Source organism: Papilio polytes, unplaced genomic scaffold (genome assembly GCF_000836215.1).
Source record: "Papilio polytes unplaced genomic scaffold, Ppol_1.0 DF821845.1, whole genome shotgun sequence".
NCBI lineage: Eukaryota > Metazoa > Arthropoda > Insecta > Lepidoptera > Papilionidae > Papilio > Papilio polytes.
The window spans coordinates 1,852,559-1,874,152 of record NW_013527359.1 but is presented as its reverse complement, the minus strand read 5'-3'; the positions used below and the strand labels follow the sequence as shown (position 1 = coordinate 1,874,152).

General features: G+C 33.1%; 1 protein-coding gene across 1 annotated transcript in view; it reads left to right on the top strand.

Annotated features, from left to right (window-relative positions):
* The first annotated feature begins 6 nt into the window (after positions 1–6).
* LOC106108078 overlaps positions 7–21,594 on the top strand; it is a 59,550-nt gene continuing 37,962 nt past the window's right edge. Inside the window, exon 1 of the mRNA XM_013289157.1 lies at positions 7–92. The gene's annotated coding sequence lies outside the window, so the exon portion shown is untranslated. The remainder of the gene's footprint in view (positions 93–21,594) is intronic.

Here is a 21,594-nt window from a genome sequence, read left to right as displayed (position 1 = left end):
TTGGCCCGAACCACCGGGTTCGCATGCATGGTTGCCCGCTTATGGTTTCCAGCATGACTTATTGGATAAAGATGACTTTTTTGGCTCAAATGGTGAGTTTTAGCAAGTTAGAGTTCGATAAACTCTGGCTAAGAACTGAGACCATTGAGTAGAAGTAACAAAACGCATGTTTCTATGAAAATGTGTTTGTTATGATTTAGACCTGGGTAACATTTACACTTTCCAAGTTTGCTTTGTTCGTTGCATTAAATGTTAAAATTTGAAGGTTTTTATTTGTTTCTAGCACGATTATTTTCTCATTCGCTTAACACAAATTAAATTAAATCCCTTTTGTTGCTGTAGGTAGGTTTGGTTTACACGATGTTGCAAGTTTTTATTGTAGATCGTCCAAACAAAAAGGTACGATAAGAATCGTTTCGTTAGCCTGGAAACTAATTTAAAAAATGAACAATAGCTTGCATGTTTATTATTTTTTCGATAAAGCCAATTAGACTAGGTATAAATTGATGAATCAACATATATCAAACTATACATCGTGTAAATAACATAAAATAATAAAGTTATAGCAAAATAACTTAAAACATAACTGTACAATCGTAATATTTTATTTCCCGACTGGTTATTGGGTATTTTAGTTCTTCGCAAAACGCGTAATTAAAAGTATAAATAGTTTAAAATAGCTGTTGTTTGCAACTTCACCCGCGTGAAATTAAAAAAAAATAACAAAGTCTATATTACTCAGTGATAACATGGCATTTTAATGGTGAAAGAATTTTTGAAATCGGCCAAGTAGTTTTTGAGTTTTTTCAATACATACTAGTAGTTTAAATAAATATGAAATACTTTAATAACATTTTTAAATAACTCAAATTGAAATAGAGAGTGCGATTGTGAAACGGAAATTACTACAATCATTCATTCTAATAAAACATTTTTTTACTGCAAATTTCTTATTTCGCCGAGAAAATTGCGGCCTTGTGAAAGTGTTCAATTGTAAACGGTACTAGTTAGTCGTGGTTTTAGAGTAATTATAAGTAAAATAACTTTACATTTAATTATTTTTCAATACCATTTACAATTCTAAAACTCAGTTTTTGCCATTTATTTAAACACAAATAATCAGGTAAAAGAAAAATATCGAATCGGATTTAAAAATAATGTTTTAAAACACAAAGAAATGTTTTGCTTATTTACGTAGCGACTTCTTAAGTACATACTTGGTTCGCGTGTTACTGCAGTAATGAAAATGTTTATGAGAAAATATAGTTTCGTACTGTATTGTCTTATTAATTAAACATTATTATTCCGGTTGCGAATGTTGTGACTCACATGCACAAAGTTTTCAATTCATTATTGTTATTCTTTGAAACCTTAACAGTATCGATGCAACGAATATAAGACTGGCCAGTAGGTACCAAGGAGGCCGTATAAATGTGTACTCTTTGGGCGGTTATTTCTGGCGCCAAGTGCAGAAAACTCAATAAAGGGCAATGTCATAACACGTCAGCAAAGTACAAGTTTTATTGTAAAAACAAAAGATGGGAGTTACTTATTAACAATAGTTTAACAATTCCCAAGTACCATTTTACAAATAGAAAATCGGGTAATATTACGCGTTTGAAACATTTTAGGAGTGTCAATTCAGTGTTGTGTGAAATTAAATGAAGAATAAAAATTAATAATAAAATATACACATTGTATTTTACTATTACATACAGTATAGTGCACCTGGCAACCCTAAGTCGGAGCAGCTGACTGAGCATTATCACCTTTACATTATACAAATATTTGTGTCTAGTGGCGTCAGTTTGCATAACGCTAGAAATGTTTTGCAACATTGCAAACTTCGATACCAATTTAGAATATCGTTCTAAATTTAAATTTGTCGTTTTTGTTTTTTAATTAAGTTTAGATTTAACATGCATTTAGTGGCCAGTGATCAGACGACAATTTATTTCTATTTTAGTGTAGTTAAGGGTAAACCCTTATTCCGCAAAAGTTATGTTATATACTACTATTCAGAGTCAGGTTGACGTATAATTAAAAAAGTACAAATTTTTTTTTTATAGTCGTCAATTTAATAGTCATTTTTCTCATTACACTTTTCACGCTTCTAGAGGAATAAAGAATGCGTGAGACTAAAACAAAAAGGTAAAGACAAAATTGAATGAAACTCTGATATATGAAGGCAGTCGCACGGGCCTTATAAATTCCGTTGCACGTTTATGTGAGGGGAGGCATGCAGTCAAACCAGTCCCCCGCCCCTCGGCCCCCGGCCCTAAAGGTCACTTCTTATCCGGCGACCGCGCCGCGCCGACATGTGCTTTAGAAAGGACTCTGACAAAAGATGCGTTCAAGGCTGTCCCTGAGCTTTGCACTTAATGTGTAAATTTAACACCGTATTTGCAGCTGCTGTCTGTATGCACGGGTCTTTAAAATAGGTAAGAGAAGTCAAATAGAGTTTTCATTTATGCAAATATACGTACTCACAATATAAGCCTATGATATGTTCAGGAGCTAATATGTTTAATAAAATTTATTTCTGTATATGATCCGATTTTTGGACTTGTTCAAGAGAGCAAAGTAACAAAATTCCAGACGTTTTAGTAATACCAACAAGATAATATAAAATCCACGTAAATCCATGTAATCTGTTATGGCTTGTATCTTTATTGTGTGTAACAAAAAGTACGTGGGAAATAAAACTCAACGACATGTACATCCAATGAAACCCATCTAGCAACATTAATATCCATTCTGTTTATTGTTGCAATTGTTATTCGATCTCGAACTACATTTCACATCCGTGATTTGGATACGTTTGGATTAAAAACTGATCTAAAGATCGCTATGTCAATCGAAATATATTAGGATGTTTTGGATTTATTTTAAAGATCGATTATTACCACCAAGGGGGTTTTAGTGTTTAGTATATTACCTAATACTGTCTTTCCCCCAAAAGGTAGGGTATCTTTCAAAGATTTTGCCACAATTTGAAAAAAAATTACGCACTACTCTACACTCATCCTGTTTAAAACATGACGAAACAATATATGTTTGAAAATAAAAAAATGATTTTCTTGCAGATCGTCTTGTTTCGAAACGACCTTGATATGTTTCGATTGACATCTTGATAAACATTTGGTGCAGATAACTGACAATTCTGTCAGCTAAAAGATTAGACTTTTGTTCCAGACTGATGATATGATTAATATTTGCCTATTTTTAAACGAGCGAAAATAATTTTACTGTCAAATTTTCCCAAAACCACGAATTTGAGGTAGTTCAGATGACAGTTAATTATCTTTTAATTTAATTAGTTAGTCTAATTTAAGTATGCAATAACATTTTAACATGATTTACTTGTTATAAAATAAACTTTATATTATTTTATATGTTTGTAATCTAGGTCCCAATCTAACATTACTTGGAGAATTCTATAAACGAGGCCACAACGAATTGTAACCGAAAAGTCAGGTATCTGGGGCGGCCGTTAAGACATTACAAATTGTGGTTTATATTAAAATATTTTACAAATTTAATGGTAACGATATTAATCAAAGCCGGCACCGTGTCGCACGCTACGTTGTGCCGTGACTTCGACACTTGTGGGGCAGATTACAAGAACAACCATCTCGTTAGAAATTTGAAGTGCCCACTTCCACTAGCGAGACTGTTATACAGGACGACAAGGAATAGTGGAACCTGTCGCTAAAAGTAATTGGTATTGGACTATACTATATATTGAATCTATCAAAGTTGTGTAAAATGATGAACATATCTACGAGGAACAAGGAACAGTTAACCGAAACTTATCATAACAAGTAATGATAGAGTAATGATTTTGTGTTGATTAAAAAAAACATCAATAACAATATCAAAATTGTAATCATCGAGTGTTGATAAGTGAATCGATGCGCAGAATTCTGATCGATAAACAAAACATGCATAATTTCACATTAACCTTGACTTTCATTCGAATAAACATCGATAAAACAATAATAGATAATGTATTGACTAAAATTAAATCGGTAATACATGTTTCAACACAGGAATAAGTTTAGAAAACAAAAGAGCTTGTGTCTGTTAAATACACAATTAATTATTACCTCATCTTTTAGTATATATGCAAGAAAAACTGTTAGGTTGTTTTTGTATGCAGAAAAACTGACAATATTTGAAGCTACATACATTATCAAGGTAAACTCTTTATTGATAACGTGCACTATTTAAATTTACCGTATACAACGCACGAATCCTTAATATAAGCTGAATTGATACGAAAAAAATTACTGATCAACAAAACCGCTATACAAAGTTTTTACCGCAATAATTTTATAACTAACACGATGCAGTAAGCGTGTTGAGAACAGCCAATTTCCCGATGCATGATGCAGAAACTTTCATATCGCAAGTTTTGACGTGTTGATTGACTATAAAATGCGCTTCTGCATCCGTTGACTTTCAAAACATCTTACAAGAACTCAGTCTAACAGTGGGTTTCCACTGTTGAAACAATTTTATTAAAGCATAGTGTTATACTTTTTGTTCTAACACTAAGTTAGCTTTTTCTATACTATATGGTGGCAAATGAGAGAGCGGCCACATGAATCCGCCAAAAAGACGCAGCGACCCCTGATCGTGGACATCCACAAAGTGTAGTTGCCTACCGTTAATCGACGGAGGAGGAGACACAAATATAAAGAATAACCTTCCTATGCATCTCCTCCACTATCAAATTCACTGATCTTTCCCATCCTTTCCTGATAAGTAAAATGTAGGAAGGGAAGGGACTAAAATTAGGCCTCCGGCACGCAAGCTTAGTCTTTATATTTTAATGTTTTTCTTAGGAGTAATACTTAAAATGTTTACTTCTGCTGGGCAAAGCTGGACTAATACTCTAAAATTCTATACTATATTAAACAACAGTAGCTAATGTAAAGATAACAAATATTCCGATTAAAGCGGTTCAGGTAATTTTTATAATAAATATCCATATATTACATTCTTTGTTAAACAAAGTTTATTCAACAGCAAAAATCTAACTTTCTAAATGTGTTTATAAATAGTATAAGAAAGTCAATTCTAACAGTGACTATGGCAATGTCCGTTGACTTGTAAAGCTTCCGGTAATGCATGTCATGCAAGTCATATATTCCACTATACTGGTGAAAAGCAGCAATGTACACACGAGTGAAAAATTGCAAACGCTGTTCAATGTTTTTACCATAAGAACTAGCGTAAGAAACATATACATGTGTACACTCACGCACAATGCAATAAACAATGTTTTTAATTTTTATAATTCGAAGACATACGGAAACTTTGTTTCATTGCTTAAGTCATGTCCCTTGAATGTCATACTTATTGAGTTTTTATCATGAAGGCTTATTTCGGCCGAATACTGAAACGTAATTTAAATATTTAACAGCTTCTTAAGTGTGAAGACCATTCTTAAATTACAAATTCCTTACAAATGACTATCAGATTGTAATCGGTGCTTACGAAGTCAAGTTATAAAATTCGTTTCAGTATTGATCGTTAGACTTATATTCACATTTTCTAAGTTCTCAGAAACGTTAATATACGTCCGTGTGACTGTACTTTATAAATCGCGTGTTAAATCATAATGAGTCATGGCAACACTGAGTAAAATTAAAAAATGAAAACAAACCAGTTGAAGTGGCGAAGGTCTCACGGGCTGTCAACGGCCCTTGTACACGTGGGACCGGCTTTCGTTTGCTCTAGCCTTTTCGGGTCAAGCGTCACTTTACACGCAAAGTTTGTGTCATATATTAAACCTTTTTACATATATTGTGTTTGAAACTTTCTGTATTATTGTCTAGAATCTAGACTCTAGACTCTAGATGCTATGTCTTTGATACGCTTACGAAAAGTTAAGGTAACGAAAAAAAAAACATTGCGCTTCTATATTGATCAGCTTTAAAAAGACCACTACGTTGTTTTATGTTTTAAGTCATCGTAAGGTTCTTCTGTATTTTAATTACGATACTATATTTTATGTACGATTTCACTAGATGCAAGGCCTTTTTATGTCCAATCATTTGTCGATTACAACTAAATAGAACCTCGTTAAGACACGTGAAGGCCATCGAGAGTGCCTCTCGGATACATGATCATAACTACTTGCGTGCTTAAAATGACTATATATACTGTTATTATTATTAACTTTTTTTACATTTTAGTTCATTTTGAATCATGCGAGTAATGTATATCACAAGAACTGCCATTCAGAGGTTGTTAATGCTGTTATACTAATAGTGAAAAGACTTCATACTAATTTTAGGCTGAAAAACAACAGAAAGTCTTATCTCCTTTACTTTGCACAGTTCCCTTTAGTTAAATTATTCAATACAAGCTACACAGTATATAATTATCGCTGTTAAGCCACTTTTTTAGTATAAGACCTATTTCTTTGTTGATAAATAAGAATGTATGCCAACATTTGTACATACACTGAGGTTTGTAATTATAAATCATAAGTGGTCAATTCGTTGAGGTAGTACAGTAGAGGTCATATCTAGCGGTATTGCCTAGATTAAACATATTATAAATTCGTCTCGGTACTCCTGTATGTATTAAAAATGGTTACTGTTTTATAATTCTTACAATAAACATGGTTATAGAATTTATAAGATGTAGGAAACTTTCTAATTAAAATGGCTGGTATTATTAGATCGTTCTTATCGTTGAGATTAATCCACAGCTTGTGACATAGCTATTTGTGGTTTCTGCGGTAAAAAACAATTAGTATTACGTCAATGAGTCACTGAACCGAGCGGATAATGCGAAACGACCAGCCATTTTACAACGAACTACATGATATTTGCTGCTAATAAAGTTATCGTTATTGCTACAATTTATACTTCTATACAATAAAGCGTAAACACATACTTCTTTGTTGCCTAAGATGTCAGCAATTACTACATATTTTTGAATAATTCCATTTTTAATAAAAAGCCCGAAACTTACGTCACGCTTTAGGCTATATATTTTCACGTTAAACTTAGGGGTAAATATTTTGGATAAAAACCCTAATGTGGGAAAGAGACCATAAGTTGCTGCCAACTGCCAAGGTTGCCATGGTTTGTTATATGTCATGTCATTTTGACATTTGCAATTGATAATTTGACACATGTAAACAATAAAATAAAATTTTCATAATTCTATGCGGATGAAGTCGCACGGGAACAGCTAGTTTAATGAATACAACAATGATATTAAAATGTATAAAATATGAAAGTTATTCCAAGAGGTCATTTCATCTGTTATTCAAATATGTTACACGCAACAAGTCTACGAGTTTTGCTTTGATGAAAGAACGATGCAAAATGTAGTGGTTTAGTATCTGCGATATATCGAAATCGAGAAAAGAAATCGTATTTATTAGCACAGCCCTATTTTTGATGTTCAATTATATTTACGTTTTTAATTTTATGCACAGCCCTAATATCCGCAACCTTAATGACGTCGTGTTTATTGTGCATGCTAACAATATCAGAATGTTGTCTAGTTGTCGTCCTTTCTACGCTATTATTACAGCATCTGTTGTGTACCGTTTGTGAATGTCAGTTGATTATGTATGCTACCGCTTTATTAATATTTAACGCCAAAAAAAATTGTATTTATAACAACCAATATAATGTTAATACATAAATAGAAACAATGATTTGATATTGAAAACGCTAAGATAAATATTCCTTGCTAAAATAGATGGGTGAGGAACCAAACGATTAAGTACATATAAGAGCAAAAAAACTAAATCAAAGGCTATACAGTAAACAAATTCTATAAACATTTGCTTTGTTTATAGGACTATGTTCATATGAGACAACATTGTCTATCCTTGAGAGTATTATGTGCCTATTTTTTTTAACGCTCAAATATGAAAACTTAAATTCTACTAGAAATAAACCATTTGACTAGACTCTACGTCATAATGTCATCATCGACTTGTTACTTCGACTTTGTTACCGTATAAATATCGCAATATTTTAACATACTCTTTAATAGTGGCATTTCTCTTTAACGTGGTGTTTTCGACTTTCCTTTAATAACAAAATTATAAACGTCTGCGTGTCGACCGAACTTGTATAACCAGTTTCAATGGCGCTTCTCAAACTGCTACTTTATAGAGGTTAAATGGTTTGTATGAGGTGTAGCTCCTACTGTTGCCCTGCTTACGGCGTTGTGGGCGTCATTTCTTTTAATAGGAGAAATCGTAGATGTTACTATCGTTTGACCTGTGATAGTCCCATCTTTAAATAACTTGTCTTTCTTTTGTTGCTTGTCTTATGAGCCAATAGTCGGTGATGTTTAAGATATGAGGGTGGAAGGGTACACAGCTAGAAGTAGGCTTTGAAAGTTATTGTATGAAAAAATTTTTGTCACGTAGGTAGTGACGACATATAGAACGGAAGACATATCAACCTTTTTTCACATGAAGGACTCTACGCCAACTCTATGAGATTAGAATAAGGACGTGAAGATAAGGAAGAAGCCCCCAGCCAATGGCGTATTTATAACTTAGAATGCAGATTTATTAGGCCCCATACGAATAGCTTTTAGATAGAGATTTTAGTGCAAAGATACAAACAAGAGGCGGTAATGGTATAATTTGATCGAACGGTCCTTTGCGTATATATTTTTAATAATATTAAAATACAGACCATGTTTGATATCCTCAAATGGTACCTTTACAAATTTGGGTTCATCCATAAACATGGAAATATTTGTATTAGGTAGTTGGTACCTTTTACGTTTTATGTGTGGGAGGGCTTTGGCGCGGTGAGCTTAGGCTTGATGATCTCATTCGTTATGTATTGTAATTCAGTCTTGGTATAGAAATATTTACTTTCAAGTTAAGTACAGCATTTATATTTGAAGTTTGCATAGTATTTTTTAACATAAATAAACCAACGCTTGAACACGATTCCACCTAAGCTAAGTGAAGACGCGGCCGAAGGATAGATGCGCCAGCTCCTGCCGATTCACCCTGAAATGTGTAAATGTGTTGTAAATGCGCATACACTTTATCATTTAGATTAATTCGGTGGTGGTATTATTTTCATTAAAATACATAAAAAAACTCTGATACTTTCAATAACTTTAGGTCTAGTAACTTACTGGAAATCTGCTAACTATTAGGTAACAAAAGTCAATTACTGTTGTTAAAGTATGATTTCAAATCTTCCGGTATAGAAGAAAGTGTTCATTCTATAATTGCGTCATCAAAACGAAAAAACATATTGTGGTAGTCATAAGATTGTAGATAGCGCTTTGTAAAGTAATGCAATGCGGAAATACTTACCATTTTATACATTCACGTAATATGCTGAAATTAATGTAACTATGCCGTGAACGGTTACATCATTATAACTAATTATTTTACGGCTTTCTCACGTCATACTTTTTTTTCGGTGTTTTAGACCCTGCTAGGGTCCTTTTTCAGGGCGAGGGTTAATGATGTATCGCGTTGCGACCGCAAAAAAGTATGACATGAGTACGCCGTAAAATAATTAGTTATAAAATGTTTCACGAAAGTTTAAATAATTTAGTTACATCATTGTTGTAGTATAGAAGCTTGTTTTAATTAACGGGGAAACTTATGATCATATATAGTTTACTGCAAATGATAGAAATTAATAATCGAATCATCACGGAAGATTCACAAAAGGAGTTTTCATTAAAAATTACCGAAGATAACAAAAAAAAATCGTAAGTCTAGCGGTAAACGAGACATCTTTTTTTACTTTTTGCATTCCAAAGCGACATCCGCTGCGGTAACAGTTTTACCTGCACCCAAGTGAAACGATAAGCAAAAAATGTTTCTGTCATTAGAAACAAAGATTTTAAATATCACTAATATTATAAATGCAAAAGTTTAGATGGATGGATGTTTGTTAGAGTTTGCAGCCTAAACGGCTGAATGGAACTCGATGAAAAAGGAACTCGAAGGCAAAAATGTACAAAATGGTCTGGAAGAATAGATTGTATCTAGTGTTTAACTGCCAACCATATCTCTTCGTCCTTTTTTACCAACATTAACAGTCTTAAAATTCTTTTTTGCACAAATCAGACTATTAAATGGACCCCTAACTTAGGGTAGGCTCCGAGACCCTCAGAGGGGACGTATAGTGTTGGTGATGATGCACACTTTAGAAACATACATCATCCGATACATTACCCTATAGTCGGACAAAAACTAGGGCGGTAATAAATGGATTAAGTCCGACTTCATCTAAAGCCACAACGTTTAGCAAACACGCATATCTAACTTTGTTGACTTGCATTTATACTGTAAATCAATCATCGATTTGTTATTTATCTTAATTACTCGAACACTACAATATTTAGGTTATTTCAGAACGTAACTTATCATTTGTAATTTGATCGGAATAATTAATTTCAAAGAGCAATAAAAATGTTGATCAAAGAATAAATCTATACTTATTATTATAAAGAGGAAAGATTCGTATTTTTGGATGTTTGTATGTTTTGAAATAACTCAAAAACTATTAAACCGATTTCAAAGTTTCTTGCACCATTAAAAAGTTATGTTATCACTTAGTAATATAGGCTTGGTATTTTTTTACTATTTTTTTAATTTCACGCGTACGAAATCGCGGCCGAAAGCTAGTAAATAAATAAAAACCTCCGCATTGATTGCTTGTACAATCCTATATTATTACGGCAACAGATCGATCATGATTATGTTATAACATTGTTTTTTGTTAATATTCTCGCAAGCTGGTGAAGTTACAGAACTTAGATGTACTAGTTTTTACGCGCGTTAGAGACGCGCTTTGCATAACAACTTGACAGGAAGAGATCTTCATTGACAAGCTTCGCAATGCTTCTTTGCTCCAATTGATGACTTAATACGTTGTTTATTTTTTTAAAAAAGATGAACAAAGAAAGGAATATCAGTACAATTATTTCTTACTCGTGGAATTAAAGAAAAAAAACAAAAGCAAGCAGCCTATATGTTCTTCCAGACTATATTTATGCCAAATTTCATTCAGACCGGATCAGCAGTTTAATCTACAAACTCTAACATCCATCCGTCCAAACTTTCGCATTATAATATTAGTATGATTTTAATTATGACTTAATTTATTATCGAACCTAAACCAATAGTATGTTTTAATCGCTGCAAATCTTTATGAGTTAAAATCATTTTTTTACTGTCGGAATAAAAATCTAAGTAAAGTAAACACAAAACAAAGCTATCTGTAAAATCTATTAATGAAACTTACAGGCACAAGGTTTAAAGCCATAGAACAATGCTACTTAAAAGCTTATGCTATTAGAAACTATTCATAGAAAATACAGCTTATGCTAAACTACGGACAAAACATCAAAGAGATAAGATACCGTCCTTAAGCTTTACCTCCGGTTATGCAAATTAAGACTTTAAGTTCTTTCCAATAAGGTCGATATTCATATTGAATGTGTAAATAATAGTAAATTCAACGTATCTACAATCGCATTCCTATTACGATGACGTCTAGGAACAAGAATGTATCTTACTCTAGACTTTAGCGAGTAAAGTACGTAATCTATACGCAAAGATGTATGCGTATCCCGTATTTCGTAACATTACCTACAGTTGTGTTCTGTGCAGTCTCATACTTTCAAACCTCCATAAATTTTGAATGGTACTATACCAGGTGTCTAGTGAGCGGTCTGTGGTCACACATACATAAAGACATACACATATTTTGTATGTGTGGTTGAACCGGCTTCCGGTCATCGTGTGTGTTTTGTATATTATGTCTGTGTTGCTTTGTCTGTGTGTTTATGTTACGGTTACATTTATATAATTGTATTGTTCTTATAATTAAAATGTTTATATAACAAGAAAACTTTAAGTAAAGGTTTATTGTTAAAATTAGAGAAAACATTTGTTTATTTAAAATGTAAGAAATGATTTAAATTCTCAACCCTTAAGTAATAAATAATGTTAACAGTTAAGGTAATAAACCATGAATTCTATGGAATATTACAGTAAGTTAGAATATTTATGAAGCTTAAATAGTATTATTATCGCATGCCTTTACACAACGGATGTAGAATTAAACGATTATAAGAAACAGCTGGCTCTTATGCGAAGTTCGATGGATGGACACAAAACACAAGCTGTAGCGATCAAAGCTACTCTATTAGAAATAATAATAAAACATCGTAGACGCGCACATAGATATATCCTCGCTCTTGACACGCGGTCACTTGCCACGCATAATAATAGATTGAAAATGATTCACATCACTTTAGTTCTATACAAGTTACTTAGTGACTCGTACGATATGACTTTGAACGCCCGCATCTTGTTCTTTATTCAAATATTTGTTTTTAAAAATCGAACGCCGAATAGTTAACTTTTTTATAAATTCGAAATGGCGTAGGCCGTGCGGAAATGTTGTGATTAGTGAAGTGTTAAATGTTGGTAGTGTTTCGATGCCTTCCCGCCGATTCCGCTTGGGTAGGTAACATTCTTCTATTAATATTCTTAGCACAGATAAAACTCTGTACTAAGTATGAAATAATGATTTCTGTAAAAGGATAACATTTAATATGTAGTGGGACAATTATGTAAAAAGTTTTACGATAACTACATTATTCATTTTATAAATAAATTCAAACAATACAGGTTACCATTCACAGTTGTTGAATGAAGTGTAAATTATAATTAAGTCATAAAGTTTGAAAACATAACCTTTTAAAGTTTGTTTAATCAATTTAAAGTTTAGTTTTCATGGAATGTTTCCCTTAAATATTGTGAATCTGTTCCATCTAGGAATGCAGAAGCATTGTCTGCCTATCAGTTTGATCTTTGAAGCGGCCACCCCGTGGGACTGCATTCCTCGCGTTATTTAAACTTTTTATATTATGCACACGACCGGTCTGCTCGAAGTCAACAGAGCTGTTGACATTTGTCTATGAATTAAAAAAAAAACTATGTTAATCTGCATAAGCCAGCGGGTTTAAGATTTATTGATGTTCCTTCGTGTTGAATATAATTGTCTTACTAGTTTTGTTTTCACTTGATGTAAATTTATTGAAATTCATTTATATACCGGAATTAACTTGGCGTTATTATTTTTATTTATAAGTATTTGTTTATTCATAAATCGTTCAATGTCAGCTTGATGTTGGTAGACAGCAAACAGAATTACAATCTGTTTGCGATAGTTAATCTATGTTTTTTCCGAATGTATTTGTCAAACAGAACTATTTTTTAAACGTGAGTTTTACTGCGACAATATGTTTTAGCATCTCATTAGTACGAAGAATAAAAGAATCCTATTTAAAATTGCTAAACCTTTTACCTCTGGTAATAATCTATAATTTTCTGCCTCTGCGCCGGTCGTGTTCGTTGAACTGGCAAAACGCAAACGTTGACGCGCGTCGTTATAAATTATTCAAAAGCGCGCGATTTCTCAACGAATTCCTGAACGCAGCTGCAACCGTCATCCTTCATTGATCGCGTTCGATTTTTAAATTACGATAACTTTTTATAACGGTTACTATTCGAAAGTTCCCTTCAGTTATTGAAAGAAGCTAACACTGAATTCAATGGAATGATGTAATCACTTATAACGTCTGTATGCGCTACAGTGGAAACTGACGGCTATACATGTGATGTAAGTGGGACAGAGTATGTGTACGTACATGCGGTGATTTAAGGGCTAAGTAAAGAATTGCGAGATAAGTGAATAATGCGGCTAGGAACTTTAGGAAATGCTTGATAAGGAAAAGTGCGCTTGCCACAGAATAAGGGCAAGAGAGATTAAAACAATGAGGTTAGTGATAAGGGCAAAAGTGTTAAAGAACACAATAAGGAACTTCTTAGAATTGGTAACACCAAAAGCTTAATTATCGTACAAGTGATCAAATGGTCGTAAGTTTGATTCCAGCAGCTAGACTACGGTAATATCGAGTAGGAATATTAAAGTCTAACATAAGTAAATAATCTAACTAGCATTATGATCTAATTTTGATTCTTAGAACAATCTAGAACTAAACATGTCAGTCATTAGATAATTACAACAAGGTGTAACTTAAACGTAACATAATAACGATTTACTTCCGTATGTTGTGAACTTAGCTTTTAAAAGTTAAAGAAACCTTTCTTAAAACGATTCGTAATATAATCTGACGAGTTTTTATTTCTCAACGTTAAATAAAAAAAAATGTTTTATAAACAATTAGCACTTTTGCTGTTGCTTGCCTTAAATTCTAGGGAATTTTAAAATTAACACATACAAAAAAAGCTGGAATCATTTTATAAATCCTGAACCTACAGCTAGCTAACTAACGTGGAATTTATAGTATAAATAAATTTGTCTAATACTAAACAAAAATCAGTATCAAGTCGTTTGGAAACAATGTAGCGAGTTCATTTTATTGTACCAAGGTGAACTCATTCAAAGTCGCTCACGTGACGGTCACGATACGACAAATTGATACAATTGCTCGTGAATGATCATGAACTTTCAGTCACTTGACTTTAATTACACGCAGAGTCGCGGGCGAAAGGTAGTAAATAAATAATAGAAGTCACATCGTGCATTTAATCAAAGTATTACACAAATTGAATAACGCGTCTCCTCCATCAATTAAGGGTAGGCAACGCATCTGCAATTGCGGATGGTTATGGGCAGCAGTCGCTTTCCATTTCGGTGGATTCAGGTGGTCACTAGCTCATTTGCTACCTAAAAAAATACAATTTTACATTAAAGCTAAAAAATACAGTGTTTTTTTTATCGAATTTTAAAACGGTAATCTCTTTATTGTTATCTGTTAGACGTGTCTACCCATTTCTCAAGCTTGTATAGCGTGTATTTTCTTTCAATTTGTAAACATTCATTGATATGTTTGTATTTGGAAATAATAATTGCGTGTCGTGTCTAATGGAGCGTGTTATGTTGCCAAACAAACGTTTTAATTGCATATATTTTAACAGGCAACGGGTAAAGGGCAACGAAGAGGGCAATGTTCGGAGTCCCCTTGCGTGATTGAAACAGAAGTGTTCGCGATGGTATGCTTATAGGAACAGAGAACAATTGAGTCCCTAAAAAGCACGCAATCAAAATATGTACCGAATAGTTTTTAACTAAAGACATAGAACAAAAACCAAAACAGCTTCTAAAAATACCAACTTTCTTAAATTTAATAAATTTACGACATTGTTACTAGTTGTGACGTCACATCCTAAATTTCAATTTTTATCATGATCATTTATGATAACTATTCCGTGTTACACAAATTTTAAATACAAAATATGATTACCGAGTTCAAATTATACTGGTTCCTAAAGGCATGTTACCGCAGACCGCAAGCGGCGCCGGAGCGTGACCGGGTAGCGGGGACCGCGCTCTACCGGGTAACAACTACCTGTGTTAAGGCGACGTCAACACAATATACATAATTTTAGATGAATTTGTAAGCAGTGAAAACTCAGTTATATTGAGATTAATTTTGAACTCAAAATGCGACATTGAAGAGCTCCCACAGTACTGTATTCAAGCAATAAACAGGACATTACCACAAGCCTAGTTGGTCCCCCTATTCATATGAGTACGGTGACACAAAGAATTGTGTAATACTAAATCCTGCGCTGGCGTACTATTGCGTTACTGTTCCGGTTCAAAAAGCAGTTAGCTAATATTACGCGTACGAGTGACTAGTTCAAAGTTCAGTGTTGTTTAGTATTCAGAATTGGATGGATGAACTTTTTACTGTCATACTGATTGCTTTGTGTATAACTGTAACATTGTTCCCAGCACTACGCCGATCGATTTTATCTGACCGTGTACAGTAGCCCTTATTTTAAATTACAGAATATCTTGCTAATTTTGCCGCTAATTATTCAATCTTAAACTCTTGACCTGTGAATAAAGCATCATAACGAGGTTATGCTGAAGTCGATCGTTCAATTACTGATATAATTAACGTTGTTTGGATCTCGCATGTTTTTAGTCGTAAAGATCGGGTTAAATATGTCGTGTGCAATATTAAAAGTTGATAGTCTTAATGTGAGAATTACGTATTATAAATATTAACTTAGTCGACATTAACATAAAAAATGTCTACTTCTCATTGCGTACATAATTAAAATCTGCATATCACAAGTATAAATAAACCAACAATGTTATTTACATTATTAGTACACAACCTTGCAATATTCTCATTACCTTTGAGACAGAAATGTCGCATGCAGTTTGCTACTGCTTGCTGATAACCTCACTGAACCTTGCTGATAAATACAGTTGTACTTATGAGTTACACTTGTTTTTATAAATGATATTATTTGACCTCTACCTTACCTTCGAGATGGCAGATTCCTTAAACAATTTGATTAAAAGGATTGACTAATTATATGTAAATCTAGATATTATAAATGCGAAAGATTAGATCGATAGATTTTTATTAGAGGTAGTAACCTAAACAGCTGAAAGGATCTCGATGATATTTGGCAAAAATGTAGAGCATAGCCTGGAAAAACACATAGGCTACTTAATATTTTTTTTAATACAATAGAAGAATATCTTAAATATACAAGCGGAACCTTAAGTAACTTTACCCGATACTGACCACTTAAATGTGGTATAATCTACAGAACTGTTATATGCTTACTTTCGATTTTGCTGTTACGAAGCGTGAGATGATCTTCTAAAATTGTTTCGACTCTCAAACTAACTGTACTCACTAACGAATACTGAAACTTAATTTAAGGTAACAGTGTTTTAAATGATGAGGCCACGTTTGAACTCTAAATTTCATACAAATGACGTCTATCACATTTTAACTGGCGCTTACGAAGCGAAGTATTCAAGATTCGTTTCAGTGTTTTGCCAAAACATCCAACCTTTTTTTAATTTCCAAATCCATACTACATTAAGCAAAAGAGCTTCTTCGCGAACTTCGTGTATGTATTAGAATATTTTTTTGAAAGCAAAAATTTCGTTGTTAAAATATTATCTGAACGGTACACTTATGGCTGTACATTTTGGAATAAGGCTGAAGTGAAATAAGTGAAATCTCTTGCCGTATTTTGGTGAGGCAACCCTATACCATTGTGTTAAGTACATTAATACCTTCATTTTGAGTATAATTTCATGAGGAAATCGATAAGCCTCTATTTTGTCGCTCCAAAAATTGACAACTTCAGAGATCAATTAAACATAGCCTTGCCAGGCAATAGGCAACCCGGTTACAACATGTTTAAAAAAATGTGCTCTTTCACGTAATGTAGGTTTGATCAGAAAAGCTGATGAGGGAAGGTCATCACTAGTGTTGTAAAAGAGAGTCATCTTTAACATCTTTCATCTCATCACCACCTACATCTACTATTTCTAATTTCAAATTAATATGTTCGATTTAATTGAGATAAACAAAACTCCGAATGTGTGGAATGAAACCCAATTTGTAACATTCCAGTTAGGGTAAATTCGTAGAGGAAGTGTGTTCGCGCTATAAAGAAATCACTATGACCCATAACCTAAAAATACTTTGGATGAACGGATATTTCGTAATCGGGTAGCTTTTCTTATATCTATTTAAAAGTGCTATACTGTTTAACATGAAAACATATAGTAAACATTTATAAATCACACAATTTATTTATTAAAATTCTAGAAGATACTTTTTGTTTTATAAAAACTAAAGAATAGGTCAACGCCATTATGGAAAATATATCTATACTATTATAATAAAGTGTAAACAAACACTTCTTTGTTGCCTAAGATGTCAGCAATTACAGCATACTTTGAATAATTATTTTTTTAATAAAAAGCCCTACACTTACGTCACGCTTTTGGCTATATATTTTCACGCCATTAAACTTGGGAGTAAATATTTTGGATAAAAACCCTAATGTGGGAAAGAAGACCATAATTTGCTGCCAACATCAAGGAAGCAAGGTTGCCATGGTTTTTCATCATGTCATGCCATTTTGACGTTTGCAATTGATAATTTGACACATGTAAACAATAAAATTTTCATAATTTTATGCGGATGAAGTCGCACAGGGACAGCTAGTTTTTATTAAATATTAAAACATCTCTCTGTAATATTATTCATAAAAATATTTTGTAAGCGACCAGACTCTATAAGGCAGGGGTAGCGAACCACTGGCACGCGTGCCATAAATGGTACAAGACACAATATTTTGGGCACGTCTAAGACGGACAAAAACGAACGCTATGTAATTGACGTAATAATTTGATGCATAAAGGTTCACCACCCCTGATATGGCAATAGTAAAATAGTTTAGCTATATTTGAAGCATATACTAAACTGAGTATCCAATAAACGGTGTTATTTTAACAAGCTGCTTGTAGTTAATGACGCCAATTACATTGTACTTTTGAATGAAATTGTATGCAGTTTTATAATACCAACAATCAACTTAAATGTAAGTTTATTTAAAGATATAAATTGCTGTTCGTGTGGAATTTCAACAATTTTTAACTAAGAGTTTGTTATATCAGTTTCATATTCACTAAATACACATTTAATATTCGTAAAACATTTATTCAAATACAACGTATGTAAAATTCGACATTACCTCATTGTTTACTAAACCCAACATTCCTTGCAAATAACACCGTTTTAAATTAGTTTACAACGCTACGATAGAATATTATTCGTTGTATGAACATGTATAAAATTTAAAACCCATAAAATTGTTGTCAGTATAATATAAGCGGTTTTAGAATATAATAGAATAGAATGTATCGTTCTTTTTATTGAATTAGGTACATGGTAACTGTTTACGTAAATAAAATAAACATGCGGGCTGTAAGTCAATTTACATAAAGTACTTCGCACCTAATAAACAAGGCGATTTTAACACTACGTAAATTTCCTAAATGTTTGAAAAATGCCTGATAACAAGACTAGATGAATAAAAGCATGCCATTTATCTAGAAGTGTAAACACAAGTCATTGAAGGAATAGTAGAGCCGACTTGGGTTAAAATTAAATTTTATTTCTCTCATTGTAAAGCAATTAGAACCTGAAGCGTAAATACTCACTGATAATTGAAGTCCATTCTAAGTATGAAGAAATAAATCATCTTTTTAAAAGACTTAATTAAACGTAAAGCTATAAATAAATTATCTTTACGTTACATAATCGCTGTAAAAAGTAAAGATAAAGCAATTGGCAGGTGCGCACTTTCTTGGAACTCATCGAAAGCTGTTTCATAAATCATAAAAAATATGGATGGACTTATTCAGTATACCGAGAAGTGTCCATACAATGCTGTACCACTAACACATTGTGAAATCCGCACATTTGTAATTTGCCGAGGCATATTGTTAACTATTAGAATGCCTACAAAAGTGATGTTTTTAATATTTATATTTCGATAATTTGCATAAGTGACACATCATTCGTTGTTAATTTTATCTCTAAAAAAATAAAGTCGTGGGCTGATGGCGTGACGGGCATTATTTCAAGTGCAATTTTGCCGATTCTTTTCAATTAGTAAAATTACAAACGAGCGGCATTCAACATTGGCCGGTAGCATGTCGACCATAAAACAAAAGAATGCGACTCGCGCATTGTCGTCGATGTGTTAATTATTTTGTCAACTGTTTTATTAACTTTGAGCAGGTTTTGTTTGATTTATCGTCAAAAAAGATTATATTGACATCGATTGTCGATTGTTTCGCTGCCTATTCAACTGTTTCGTTGCAAAACTAAAAATCTCCGCCTCCATATAAGCTCCTAGGAATCAAAGCGAGACTAAACAGTTGTGCCATAGTTTAGTTTCAGATGTGCGATCTTAGGTTTATAAAGCATACATGTTTTTATATTACAAGACTTGAAAGGTTGCCTTTAGTACGGTAAGGCTGTATCCGTTTAACGAAGTAATCTAATCTGTGCAGGGCGTTTCGTTGGAGCGGAACCTAACCTGTTCCATGGTGCCACCGCCATTGCATCACGGTCATTGAACTCTCATTCAATTTATTACATATCGATTGTTGTAATGTGTTTGTAAGATTTACGTAATTCTTAATGCACCCTAATTCCTTTAATGGTCACTAAGGAAGACCCTTAGTGTAGTACGATAGACTTAAATTATTTGGTTAATAATCTTACTATTTACTTAATATTATAAATGCGTAAGGTCAGATGGATGTTAGGGTTTGTAGTCGAAACTGCTGAAAGAATTGCGATGAAATTTGGCATAGATGTAGAGGATAGTCTGGAAGTACACATAGGCTACTATGTTTTTAATTCCACGCGGACGGTGTCCCGGGCGAAAGTTAGTAAGGAAAGAAAGTTACGCTACAACTAACGACAGAAGTCCTTGAAGGCACGGTTGATAATGACGTCACGATACTGCAAACAATGAAAAATACTAGTTTAACTTTTTAAAAGTTCTTACCAGTGTTGCCAACAAGAAGGTTACCCAGTTGCCAGTATTTCACATTCATATCCGATAGTGTTAATGCATATATATCCTGAATTTTATAGAAATATAACAAACACAATTCTACTCACATATATGGTAACACGACAGGTGTTAACCAGTGTTATGTTGGACACGTGTTATGCGTGCTGCGTGCGACCCGGGTTCGAATCCTGAATACGTCGCACAGACCGTTACGCGGACAGCTGTGCTGGCGGACCTAACTGACCTCATGACGTTCCCACACTGTTGTGAATTTAAGTGAAACTATGTGCTAAAGAAGGTTATATATTTTTGGCTTGTTTATGGTTTTTCATCGAGTTAAGGAATCGAAAATGATTATAAAATTTTTTAAAGAATCGATTTTGTTTAAAATAAACAATTCGACTAATCTTTTTACTAATAAATGTGAAAGTATAATTGGATAGATGTTTGTTAGAGTTTGTAACTTAAACTGCCAAACGGATCTTGATGAAATTTGGCATACATGTAGAGGATAGTTTGCAAAAACATATTGACTAGTTATTTTTTTTTAATATCACGCGGAAGGAATCACGAGCTAGCTTTATTTATATTTATGGGTCGGAAATTCATGAAAATAAAATAGGCTTACTAACGAAAACCGACAAGTACAAAATTATAATTGAATCATACGTTACTCGTGTTATTGTGTTATGTGTGCTCTTTTCAATTTACAAACTTAGTTAACAATGATTAAATAATTCAATGCGCGTGGGCAATACAATCGAGTTCCCACGCGCAGCCTCAATAGAACTGTTACTGATGTTTGTAAAGTGTGAATAGCCTTAAACTCGATATACGTCTGGTATTTATATTTAAAGCTTATTTGAATATTTATATATTAATAGTTACAACTTGTACTCGCGACTTAGAACACACGGAATTAAAAAATCTAGCCTAAAAGTGGACGCAAACCTTTGACGAAACAATTGCACAACTGTTCTGCGATTGTCGATTGTTTGCAGCCACTTCAACTGTTTAGTTGCACAGCAGTTGTGCGATAGCTTAGTTCGTTCTAATAATGTTAGCTTTCAAATGATAAGATATTTGAAATAGATTTTTAAGTTTATTCTTTACATGCGCAGTTTCCAGTTTACAATCTTACTTCTTACTAATCTTACTAA